The following is an 11,423-nucleotide window of genomic DNA, read 5'->3' on the forward strand; positions in this document are numbered from 1 at the left end:
CTGCTGCAACCTAGCGGTTTTACCTGCAATTATCGGTCAACTCTACAGATTTTGTGTGTGGTGCGGAGGAGGTTACCCACTGCTGCCTGTAAAAAGGCAATTCTCAATTGTAGGGGGTGTTTCAAGTGCCCCCTAGCGAAAAGGTAGGGAGCTCTTCCGGTGATGGCGTAGCAGCCTGTCGAAAAGACCGGAGTCCTTATGGGGCTGCAGCAATTTCTCACGAGGGCCCTCCAAACATGCCTTCAGAGGGCCTATGGGGGAGCCCTCTTAGTTCAACCAAATAGCAGCGGTTCGACTTCAACTTGAGTGCCACATATCATCACATGCAACCAAATAGTAGGCTAGTTAGAAATAATAGGCTACTTAGAAATAAGCCGGGAAGAGAAGGAAAACCTTTTAACGATAAATAATATTAATATAATGATAAGGTAAAGCTGGATGGTTGACCCGCCACTGGTTTCCGATCGCGACATTAACGTCGTCCTGGGCGAAACTTTCTCGAGAGCGTCTCAAGGAGAAATGTTCAACAGGAGGTGCGCTAGTACTGGCAGAAGACGTTCTCGACGAATGTACTATGAGAGAGAGAGAGAGAGAGAGCGAGAGAGTGAGAGGGAAACTATGTGCTGCACGTAGCCGTGAGAAGCACGTAAGTAATTATGCATGAGCATCATTGAGCATGCATGTATATTGCAGAGATCAGCTGTGTAAAGACTCGTTCTTGAGGGCCAGCTCGATCTCCTCGACCCATCTTCTCCTACTACATATATCGAATTTTGGACACGGGGACTCCAGCCAACTATAAGCTGAGCACCTAGCTTTCTGTACAGTACTTTAGATCTAATCGCGCTCTAGCTACACCCTAAATATCAGACAGCTGCGCTTGATGATCAGCTGTACAGCATTAATATTGCCATTTTACCCACTGCTTCGGCTGATCTGCATCTGTTCCTGATAAATATATTTGCCATGGCCGGACGTCCTGTGAATGCTCTAGTCATTAGGCTCCTGCTTGTTAGCTTGACCATCGGCATATTGGGAAGCGTCCTTAAAATCGGAGCACTTGCTAGTGTTTTCTTCAATTGTTTATAGGCCTGGTCACACTCTTCAGTCCATTTAAATTCAATGAGAAGCTTGTACAAAGGACGTGCTATCTCAGTGAAAAATAAAATAAACCGTCGATAATAACCCACGTGTCCCATGAACCTTTGAACTCCCTTGTAATTGGTTGGTGGTGGTAACTCTAGAATCACTTTAATTTTGCTCTCATCGGTTGAGATACCATTCTTAGATACTATATGCCCTAAAATAACTCCATGCTTGACCCAAAATTGGCATTTGAACGGGTTCAATGAGATACGATATAACCTACACTTTTCAAACACCTTCCGCAAACATGATAGATGTTCTTTCCAAGAAGAGTAAACACAAAGGTCGTTTAAGAAAGCTTCACAAAACTCTCTCAAATATTCTTTAAAAGCAGTGTTTATTAATCATTGGAATGTAGCAGGGGCATTTGTTAAGCCAAAAGCCATCACAAGAAATGCAAACACGCCAAATTCTGTGATGAAGGCAGTTTTAGCTTGGTCCTCTAGCGCTATCGTGATTTGGTTGTAGCATGAGTACCCATCTAGAAAGCTATAAGCTTCCTTGCCTGCAACTCTTTCGAGTACATGTTTGGAATATGGTAGGGGGTAATGGTCTCTTCTAGTAGCTGCATTAACTTTTTTGAGGTCCACGCATACCCTGAGTTTCCCATTCATTTTTGGCACGATAACTATTGGAGACACCCATTCAGAGTGTTCAATAGGATATATGAACCCACATTTGATAAGCTTTTTTAGTTCTTCTTGAAGGATCTTTGCGTACTTAGGATTCATCGGGTAGGGTCTTTGTTGTACGGGCTTCGCAGTGCTAATCATAGGGATTGTATGTTGGACCACAGAAGGTGGAACACCTTTCATATCATGGTATGTCCAAGCGAATACGTCCTTGAATTCCTTGAGAAGCTCTTTGAGGACCGCCTCTTCAACTTCTGTGAGGTCTTGGGCAATAAAAACAGGTTTTGATTCTTCACCGGGGTCAGCTGAAGAAATAGAATTAGCTGACCCCGGTGAAGAATCAAAACCTGTTTTTATTGCCCAAGACCTCACAGAAGTTGAAGAGGCGGTCCTCAAAGAGCTTCTCAAGGAATTCAAGGACGTATTCGCTTGGACATACCATGATATGAAAGGTGTTCCACCTTCTGTGGTCCAACATACAATCCCTATGATTAGCACTGCGAAGCCCGTACAACAAAGACCCTACCCGATGAATCCTAAGTACGCAAAGATCCTTCAAGAAGAACTAAAAAAGCTTATCAAATGTGGGTTCATATATCCTATTGAACACTCTGAATGGGTGTCTCCAATAGTTATCGTGCCAAAAATGAATGGGAAACTCAGGGTATGCGTGGACCTCAAAAAATTTAATGCAGCTACTAGAAGAGACCATTACCCCCTACCATATTCCAAACATGTACTCGAAAGAGTTGCAGGCAAGGAAGCTTATAGCTTTCTAGATGGGTACTCATGCTACAACCAAATCACGATAGCGCTAGAGGACCAAGCTAAAACTGCCTTCATCACAGAATTTGGCGTGTTTGCATTTCGTGTGATGGCTTTTGGCTTAACAAATGCCCCTGCTACATTCCAATGATTAATAAACACTGCTTTTAAAGAATATTTGAGAGAGTTTTGTGAAGCTTTCTTAAACGACCTTTGTGTTTACTCTTCTTGGAAAGAACATCTATCATGTTTGCGGAAGGTGTTTGAAAAGTGTAGGTTATATCGTATCTCATTGAACCCGTTCAAATGCCAATTTTGGGTCAAGCATGGAGTTATTTTAGGGCATATAGTATCTAAGAATGGTATCTCAACCGATGAGAGCAAAATTAAAGTGATTCTAGAGTTACCACCACCAACCAATTAAAAGGGAGTTCAAAGGTTCATGGGACACGTGGGTTATTATCGACGGTTTATTTTATTTTTCACTGAGATAGCACGTCCTTTGTACAAGCTTCTCATTGAATTTAAATGGACTGAAGAGTGTGACCAGGCCTATAAACAATTGAAGAAAACACTAGCAAGTGCTCCGATTTTAAGGACACCTAACTGTGTTGGAAGGCGAACAGGAGGCCTGCCCCAACGACAACTCCGTGCGGGGCTTCCAGGTGGTAGACGACATCAAGTCCGCGCTGGAGAAGGAGTGCCCGGGAGTCGTCTCCTGCGCCGACATCCTAGCCATGGCCGCGCGCGACTCCGTGGCGGTGGTAAGGTTTAGTCGAATATGTTGCTCGCTTCAAATTGTCCTGCTTGCATCTGCTGCCGCTTATGTATAATCTGAATCCTCATATGTTCACTCTACTAATATTTTAAAGTGTAAGTGCTAATGATCTCACTCTGTCTGCACTGCAGAGCGGCGGCCCATCCTATCCCGTGCTGCTCCGCCGGCGTGACAGCCTTACCGCCAGCCGCTCCCTCGCAAACCAGAACCTGCCCGGATTCAACTTCAACATCAGCGACCTCGTCGCCAACTTCGCCAACGTCGGCCTCTCCCCCAAGGACATGGTGGTGCTCTCTGGCGGCCACACCATCGGCAAGGCCAATTGCAACACCTTCGCTGCACGTCTGACCCCCAATGCCGACGACCCCACCGCCCTTGAGTCCGCCTACCGCGAGTCGCTTGTGCCGCAGTGCCCTACCGGTGCCAATGCTGCCTTTGTTGACCTCGACGTCGCCTCCCCCACGCTCTTTGACAATGGCTACTACTCCAACCTCCTGAGAAGCCGCGGACTCCTCCACTCCGACCAGGTGCTCTACTCCACCCCCAGCACCACACATGACCAGGTGGCCCGCTACGCTAAGAGCCAGGCCGCCTTCTTCGCCGACTTCACCACCGCCATGATCAAGATGGGCAATATCGCCCCCCTCACCGGCTCTACGCAAGGAGAGGTGCGCACCCAATGCGGCTTCGTCAACAGCAGCTAGCCAGTTCTTACAAGCTGGACTTTCTCCCTACAACGTTGGCTGACTGCTTTCAGCCCCTTGAAAAAAAGTAATATTCACAACATTTTAGCACCCACATAACATTCAACTATAGTTCCTCATTCTTTTATTCAATTTATTTTGTATATAAAATGTAAAATTCAATGAGCTTGAAGAGTGTTGCTTTCGTCGTTGTTGAGGTGGTCTAGTCTTGTCAAACAAGTGTGCTTTGACTTTGACTGGTTTGTATAGGAGATTGTGCCTTAATCAATTTTATATTTAGCGGTTTTTGTATACCAAAGCAAACTTTCAATTAGCTTGAGAAGTATTGCTTTCATTGTCTTACCAAACAAGAAAGGGTGGTCTCGTCTTACCAAACAACAGCGCTTTGACCAGTTTGTATAGCAGATTATTCCATAATCCATTCAATTCATGAGACTATAAATTTGATTGATCATACTATAATGGTGATTATTCGATTGTGAAAGAAGAAGATTCGATTTTATAAATGAAACCAAATATTTTTCCTTTTTACTGATATTTTCATCCTCCATTTTGTTCCACTATAATTTCAGACTATTATTCTCATTCTGCACCGTCGTGATCACTATGGGCAACATTGCCCCACTCACTCGCTCGACGCATGCCGAGTTATACAATACCCAATGTATTTATATCAACAACAGCTCGCTAGAACTTCTCCCTACAAGGTCGAACCAATATTATGAATACTCATTGAGCGGATTAAGGAGGTCAAAGTATACATGAATATTATGAATACTCATTGAGCGGATTAAGGAGGTCAAAGTATACATGAATTTCCTAAATATTGAGAAAGGAAATTAATTCCCTTGAAATTGGTGAATACATAATATTCACTAATTTATATCTACTCACTCGGTGTATAGGTGTCCGAGCAAATTGATGTGTGTGCAGAGAGGGATAAAGAGGTGTTATGTGTGTGGGCGAGAATTAGGAGGTAATTAAGCTAATTGGAACCTCGATTGGAATGCACTAAGCTATGCTTTTATGTGAGACTCTCTGCTTGGGTATGCTCACGAGTGTTTTTAATGAATTTTTGCTACTCAATGTATTCTTGGAGAGGATATGGGTGTTGTGATTCCACCTAATCTATGGAGATGTGTGTGTTGTCAAGTGCGTCCCTACCACAACCCCCCCCCCCCCCCCCCCCCCCCCCCCCCCCCCCCCTTTCCATTTTCTAGTGTTCCCATTGAGCACTATTTGATTAATCTTGGTTGAAGAAAAAACGGTTCCTCAAGACGAAGAACAGTTTTCGGATTGCTTGGTAAAAGGTTGGGTGTTCAATTCACGAGTTGATGAAGATGATGATGCCATGCGTTGGTCTGATTTTCATAGGAGTTGAAGATCATGGAGATTGGTTAGCAGATTTCAAGCTATGGATTTTGTCAATGCGCACGATGACAGATGAGGAGAAGTTGCAACGATGTCATTTGTTAATGCATGGATGGACAAAGGTTTGGCCTGATGGTCTGAAGGGTGGCAATCAAAGTACATGGGAAATGTGGACTCCATTTTTGGGAAAGTCTAGAAAGACGATTTCTCTTTGTGAAGTAGATGCATTAAAGTTAAAGGCGTTAAAGCAAGATGTAATGATTTTGCAATTTTTCTTGAGAAATTTGAAAGTTGTTGGAGATAGTTGGAAGTTGCTACTATATCATCTTGAGCCTTTAAAATCTGGAAAAGGGGGTGTGACAGTTGGACAAGTGAACATGACATAATGGTACAAGGGAATTTGAATTTGGGGAGGGGGGTAAGGGGGGTTTGCTTCAATCTTAACCATTATATAGGATTGGTATCCAAGGGATCTTACCAAAAGGCACCTTCCAAACTCCACCCTTGATCTTTAGTGGGATCCAATGGCTAGGAAGGGCTCCCCTCTCATAAGGCACCTTTCAACATCCTCTTCTGATCTTGAGCAAGATCTAATGGCCAATAGTGCACCCCAGCCTTGCTCTTTTATCCATTGGGAAATTTTCACCTTCCCCTCCAATGAACCAATGGTCCATATTCCAAGGCCATCCTCCATCTCTTTTGTACTATATTGGCCTACTGAATATGGACCAAAGACCCCATTAGTTACTTTCCTTTGAAAACTGGCATATGCTAGCTCAAAATCACCAAGAGGATTTTTGTGTCCCCTTAACCTCCAAGCAATTAAAAATTTAATCCCAAACCTAAAAAGGTCCCAAAGACGTCCAATATTTTCCTAATGTTTAGCCAAGGTGTAGAGCAAAAAAGTATAGAGAAAGTTGGAGATGGGCTTGTTGAAGCTTGCAAATTATGTGCCTATTTTGATAGTGGTGCGTCATATGGGGCCAACTTCGGTAAGATCCGTTGTCAATTATGCTCCTTTAAAGTTTCCTATTTGCAATGTGTCTATGTCAATGGAGAAAGGCTTGACAAGGACAACGATGAGGATTTTGTTGAAGAGGACTTGGATGCAAAGAGGATAACATATGCAAAGTCTAAAGAGCAACATGAAGAGGTAAAGGGGAACGTTCTCATGAATTTTATGTATGCAAAGGTAGAAGAGTGTAGAAAAGTTGCAAATACCAAGGATTTAGAAGAAGAAGAAGAGGATGTACAAAGCCAAGGTAGTCGGCAAGCCCTTGTGTAGTAGGAGGATAAGGATGCAGATACGGAGTCTCCCTATGGTGATGACAATGATGATATGAGCTCAAAATTCTTGGACCTAGGTAAAGAGGATAGCTTGGATGAGGAGTTCACCTTCTTTGGTAATCAGAGAGAGTTTGATGGCTCACTGATGATAAGGTTGGAAATGTGGATGGGGAGCAGGTGAAAGTGTCCAATCTTGTGACTGTGGATGTGCAAGTGGAGGTAGTATGCGGTACCATGTCAATGGCTATGCTTATGAAGGTTATCGTCGAGTGTATTGTGGTTGTGCAGTTTCTGCAAGGATTTTCTAGGAAGGATGAGTCCACATTCATGGACGACCAAGCTCACATAGGTCATGTACATAAGAATGAAAGTGAAGTGCAAAGCAAGGGGGCTAGGTAACCCTCTCCTATGCTTGGTGATGCTAATACGCAAGAAGAGGAGGTATGGCATGATTTCTTGTAGGGATTGACCAATGAAGAGATTGAAGAGCAGGTGAATGAAGATTTCTATTGAAGTGATGTTTGAATCATATGACTCAGTTTTTGTGGATAGTGTTGCCAATGTGGCTATGGGCATCAGTACAGAGTAGTAAAGTGTGGAGCCTGCTCCAATCAAAGAGCTTACGGTTGAAGAATTTTAAGCAGATCAGATATGCTTGGCTTTTCAAGAACAGAAAAAATAGGTCATGTGTCTAAATGAGATTTTAAAGGAGGTATGTACATTGTGGTTGATGAGTATGCTTATGAAAGTATCAATCAAGTGCAGCTTGCATCAACTAAAGGATTTTTTAGGACATTTTCTGTATGAAACCCTCCCTACTTTATGGTTGGGTGGGAGATTCAAATCTTTGTGTTCAAATTGATGATATGCATTGTGATACTACGAGTGAAGCATCCTAGATATAGGTGGATATTTGGACATGTGAAATGGTGTTGCTGACATCTTGTTTGAATCATTCATTCCATGTGTGGATAAAGCATTACCCTAGGGTTCTCCGTATGGATGGTGATGAACAAAGTTTTTTGTTTAACCATAGATGTGCTGATAGTTTCTTGCCAAATACATCAAAAGATTTTCTATTTGATCCGTGTGGCAGGCACTTTGTGATGAAGGAGGTTAAGAAACCAACCTAATGAAGATTAGTAGGATTGTGAAGAAAACTTAGCAGGTTGTAAGTTCAATAAATAGATTTATTTGCTGAGCATGAATGCTCAACTAGGAGGTGATCAATGATGGTGTAGCCAAAGAGTGTTGATGCCAAAAATAGAATAAAGCAGCATCAAGGGTGTTTACAAGTGTGTGACCAAATGTTAGACTAGGTATACAGACCCAGTGCAGGTGAAGGAGTTTGTAGCTATGCAAGCCAAGTGCAGGGATTCAATGCTTGAGAAAAAGGGTTTTTACCATGTGAAAAATCTCTTAGAATATGAAAGGCAATTTGGTAGTGGAGACCATGTGATTAGTGACAAAAAGGAAACTGCGTGAGAGAATTAAGTCCACTACATGAGGGAGGCCAAAAAGTGCCATTCTATAAAAAAAAATATAAAACATGTTGTTGTAAGCATTTTTGACACCCCGTTTTTCTAAATTTTTGCATGTGGTTATGATGAACAATGTCAAAATGGTGTGTGGATCTTTTTTTGTGGGCTTTTTAGTTTGGTTTAGAAAGCACATGTATTGCAAGGCACATCGCTAATGTAGCGCCATCTACTGGGTTACTATAAGTGCCAGCAAGTGAGTTTTTTGAAGTGAGACTTGTATATAGCTAGAAATCATGTTAAAACTTAAAAAGTGGAGGCAAAGCTCAAAAAATTGTAGGTTTTGGGTCTTTGTGCCTCCTTGATGCTTTTGGATGCAGTTTTGCCCTCACCTTGGCTTCTCTGCGTGTAGTCATACCGGGACAGCTCTTTGTTTGCATCAATTTTGCACATAGTGACATGTAGAATCAATCTTGATCATCTTCAAATTTCTTTCCATTCAATTTTCAAGATTTCTTCCAAGATTTCATGTAGATGAAGATGTTGAGGACTTTATTGAGAAATTTGAGTTTGTTAATTTGATTGCAAATAAGGAAGATCGAATGCTTATGATGAAGATTTTGTTTTCTTCCTTGAAAGAGGATGCAAGGACATGGTATGATGAGTATGAGTCTTGTTTGAAATCATCTCAACCTTCACAAGTAATGACTTATGATGCATTGACGAAGGCTTTTGTGGATAATTTCGAGAAGGTAATGGACCCGCCAACTCAAAATGGAGCACATGGCTTGTAAGAGTGGACCACGATGCAACACCCCAATTAGTGTACTATCAGACCATGGAAAGGGCTGGCATCAACCGAAGAAATCAAAGACAAACTTGTTGTGCCATGGGACAATCCCACAGATAATGATGTTGGGTCTCCAAAGGATGGCTACAAGCTGCACATGCTATCAAGAAGCCGCTCTGTACTAACCAGCTTCCAACTGCTATAGCTCTGTGTGCAAATAGCCACTAAAACATAGTAGCTCTCCTCGAATGCCTGCAGTCCCACAATCGCTCCCAAAAATTTGACAAGATCTCGATTGTAAGACCCTCCTCTTTCCAGTGTAGTGTTGCAGTTGGACAAGCCTCTCTCCGTACTGCTAGTATGTGATGCCCCAAGCAAGCTATGCGTTGGAAAAAAGGAGTCCAAGGAAAGGATCGCGCCAGAACCACTCTTCTAGGTGGATGAAGATGCTGACGAATTCATTGATAAATTTGAGTTTGCTTATTTGATTGCAAATAAGGAAGATTGAATTCTTATGATAAAGATTTTGTTTTTTTTCTTGAAAGAGGATGCAAGGACATGGTATGATGAGTATGAGTTTTGTTTGAAATCATCTCAACCTTCACAGGTAATGACTTATGATGCCTTAAAGAAGGATTTTCTTGATAATTTCAACAAGGTAGTGGACCAACGGATGTATGGAACTTGTGCACGATGATGACTAGAGTGTAGATGCCTTTGCGAAGTAGTTCAATGCTTTGTGGAAGAGATCGTGCGTTGTTTTAAGCAATGAGTTTTCTGCTTGTATGTTTAAATTGAGAATGTTTATGAAAATCTTGAAAGCTGATTTGAGGCTAAAGGTTGAGCTTAAAAAGCCAAAGACTTTTGAGGATGCAGTAAATGTTGCGATACAAATGTGGATGTTGAAAGTTCTTATCCTCTAAATGAGGTAGTCAAGGATGGCATGATGGAAGTGAAGGAAGGTAACAATGGGAAATAGGTTGATGTGTATGATGAAGTTTCTCAAGCATATGCTATGGGTGAATGTATGCGAAAGGATATGCTATGGGTGAAGCATATGCTATGGGTGAATGTATGCGAAAGGATGATGAAGCAACTAGGTATACTCCTTGTGTTGTTGATGAGAAGCCTATCAATGAGGAAATTCATGATGTGGGTAGCCATGTCATAATTCATAAAGAGAATATTGAGGCTTTAGAGGATATAGTAGATGCTTTTTCTATTCCTCATGTGAATATGGTTGATAATACCTTTCTTGATCCTCTTGCTAAGAAGACTAAGATATGTATAGAAGATGTCTTACATATTAAGCATGGCTTAGTTGAATTGGATGAGTGGTTAATGGAGTGTGGGGAGAATGAGATGGACATGCATGAGGATATGAAAATGGCTGAGGTAAAAGTTGAAGACCTTTTGCATGAGATGAACATGCATGAGGATATGAAAATGGCTGAGATAAAAGCTGAAGACCTTTTGGATGAGATGTTAAAGGCTTCTTTTCATGCTATAGGAATGAAAGGGTCTCTCTGTGTGCTATTAGTATGAGTGCTTTATGCATAAAGAGGATTTGGACTCTACATATGGTTTATGCTTTGATATTGGGAGAGAAAGCATTGATATGGCTGGTGTTTCTTCATGCATTTTGTGGTTATGTTAAATAGCCTTTTCACGGAGGTGGACAACATGTTTGTGCTACTACTGAGCATTAATGCTCTAGCACACTGGGAGTTGGGTAAACTATGTTGCGCGCATTGATGAATTGCGTGCACAACACACAGTGGGGTAGCGTTTGTGTGGATTGTGGAGTATATGAGAGAGAGAGAGACAGAGAGAGAGAGAGAGAGAGAGAGAGAGAGAGAGAGAGAGAGAGAGAGAGAGAGAGAGAGAGAGAGAGAGAGAGAGAGAGAGAGAGAGAGAGAGAGAGGATTCAATTTTTCTATTTTACTCTTGCTACAAGCCTATTGGCTCAAGCCTTGGGCTAACCAATGAATGGCTCTAGTCATAACAAGCAAGGGCTGTAGTATTTGGACAATTGTCTTCCTTTCCCCCTTTGAGAGAAAGATCTTGATTATTTAATTGTAGCATTTGTACAGGATTAAGGAACATTATAAGGGAAATATTTCTAGGGTCCTGACATGTGTCCTTTATGGCCCTTGTGGCTTGGTTTTCTCTTGGTGAGTGTGTTTGGGGTGTAGCATTTGGACAAGTGTCCTCCTTTCTATTGACTCAAGCTCCTCAAGCTGCTCCTTAGTCAATAAGCACCTCAAAAACCTTAGCCAATAGGCACCTCAAGCACCTTAGTCAAAAGTAATTTCAAGAATCTTATTCAATAGGTACATCAAGCACCTTAGTCACCTCATGCACCTTACTCACCTGAAGCACCTCAAGCTCACTCCTAGCTTGCCGAAGGTCTAAAGTACTTAATGGTCCTAGGTCTAAGGACTTATAATACTAACCTTTGGAGGCTTTAAT

The 11,423-nt window shown here is 42.0% G+C and overlaps 1 pseudogene; it reads left to right on the forward strand.

Moving 5' to 3' along the window:
* The first annotated feature begins 438 nt into the window (after window positions 1–438).
* Window positions 439–4,025, forward strand: LOC147444553 (peroxidase P7 pseudogene; annotated as a pseudogene).
* Window positions 4,026–11,423: the final 7,398 nt, after the last annotated feature.

This window comes from Adiantum capillus-veneris, chromosome 13, assembly GCF_014529385.1.
Source record: "Adiantum capillus-veneris isolate H3 chromosome 13, ASM1452938v2, whole genome shotgun sequence".
Classification (NCBI taxonomy): Eukaryota; Viridiplantae; Streptophyta; class Polypodiopsida; order Polypodiales; family Pteridaceae; genus Adiantum; species Adiantum capillus-veneris.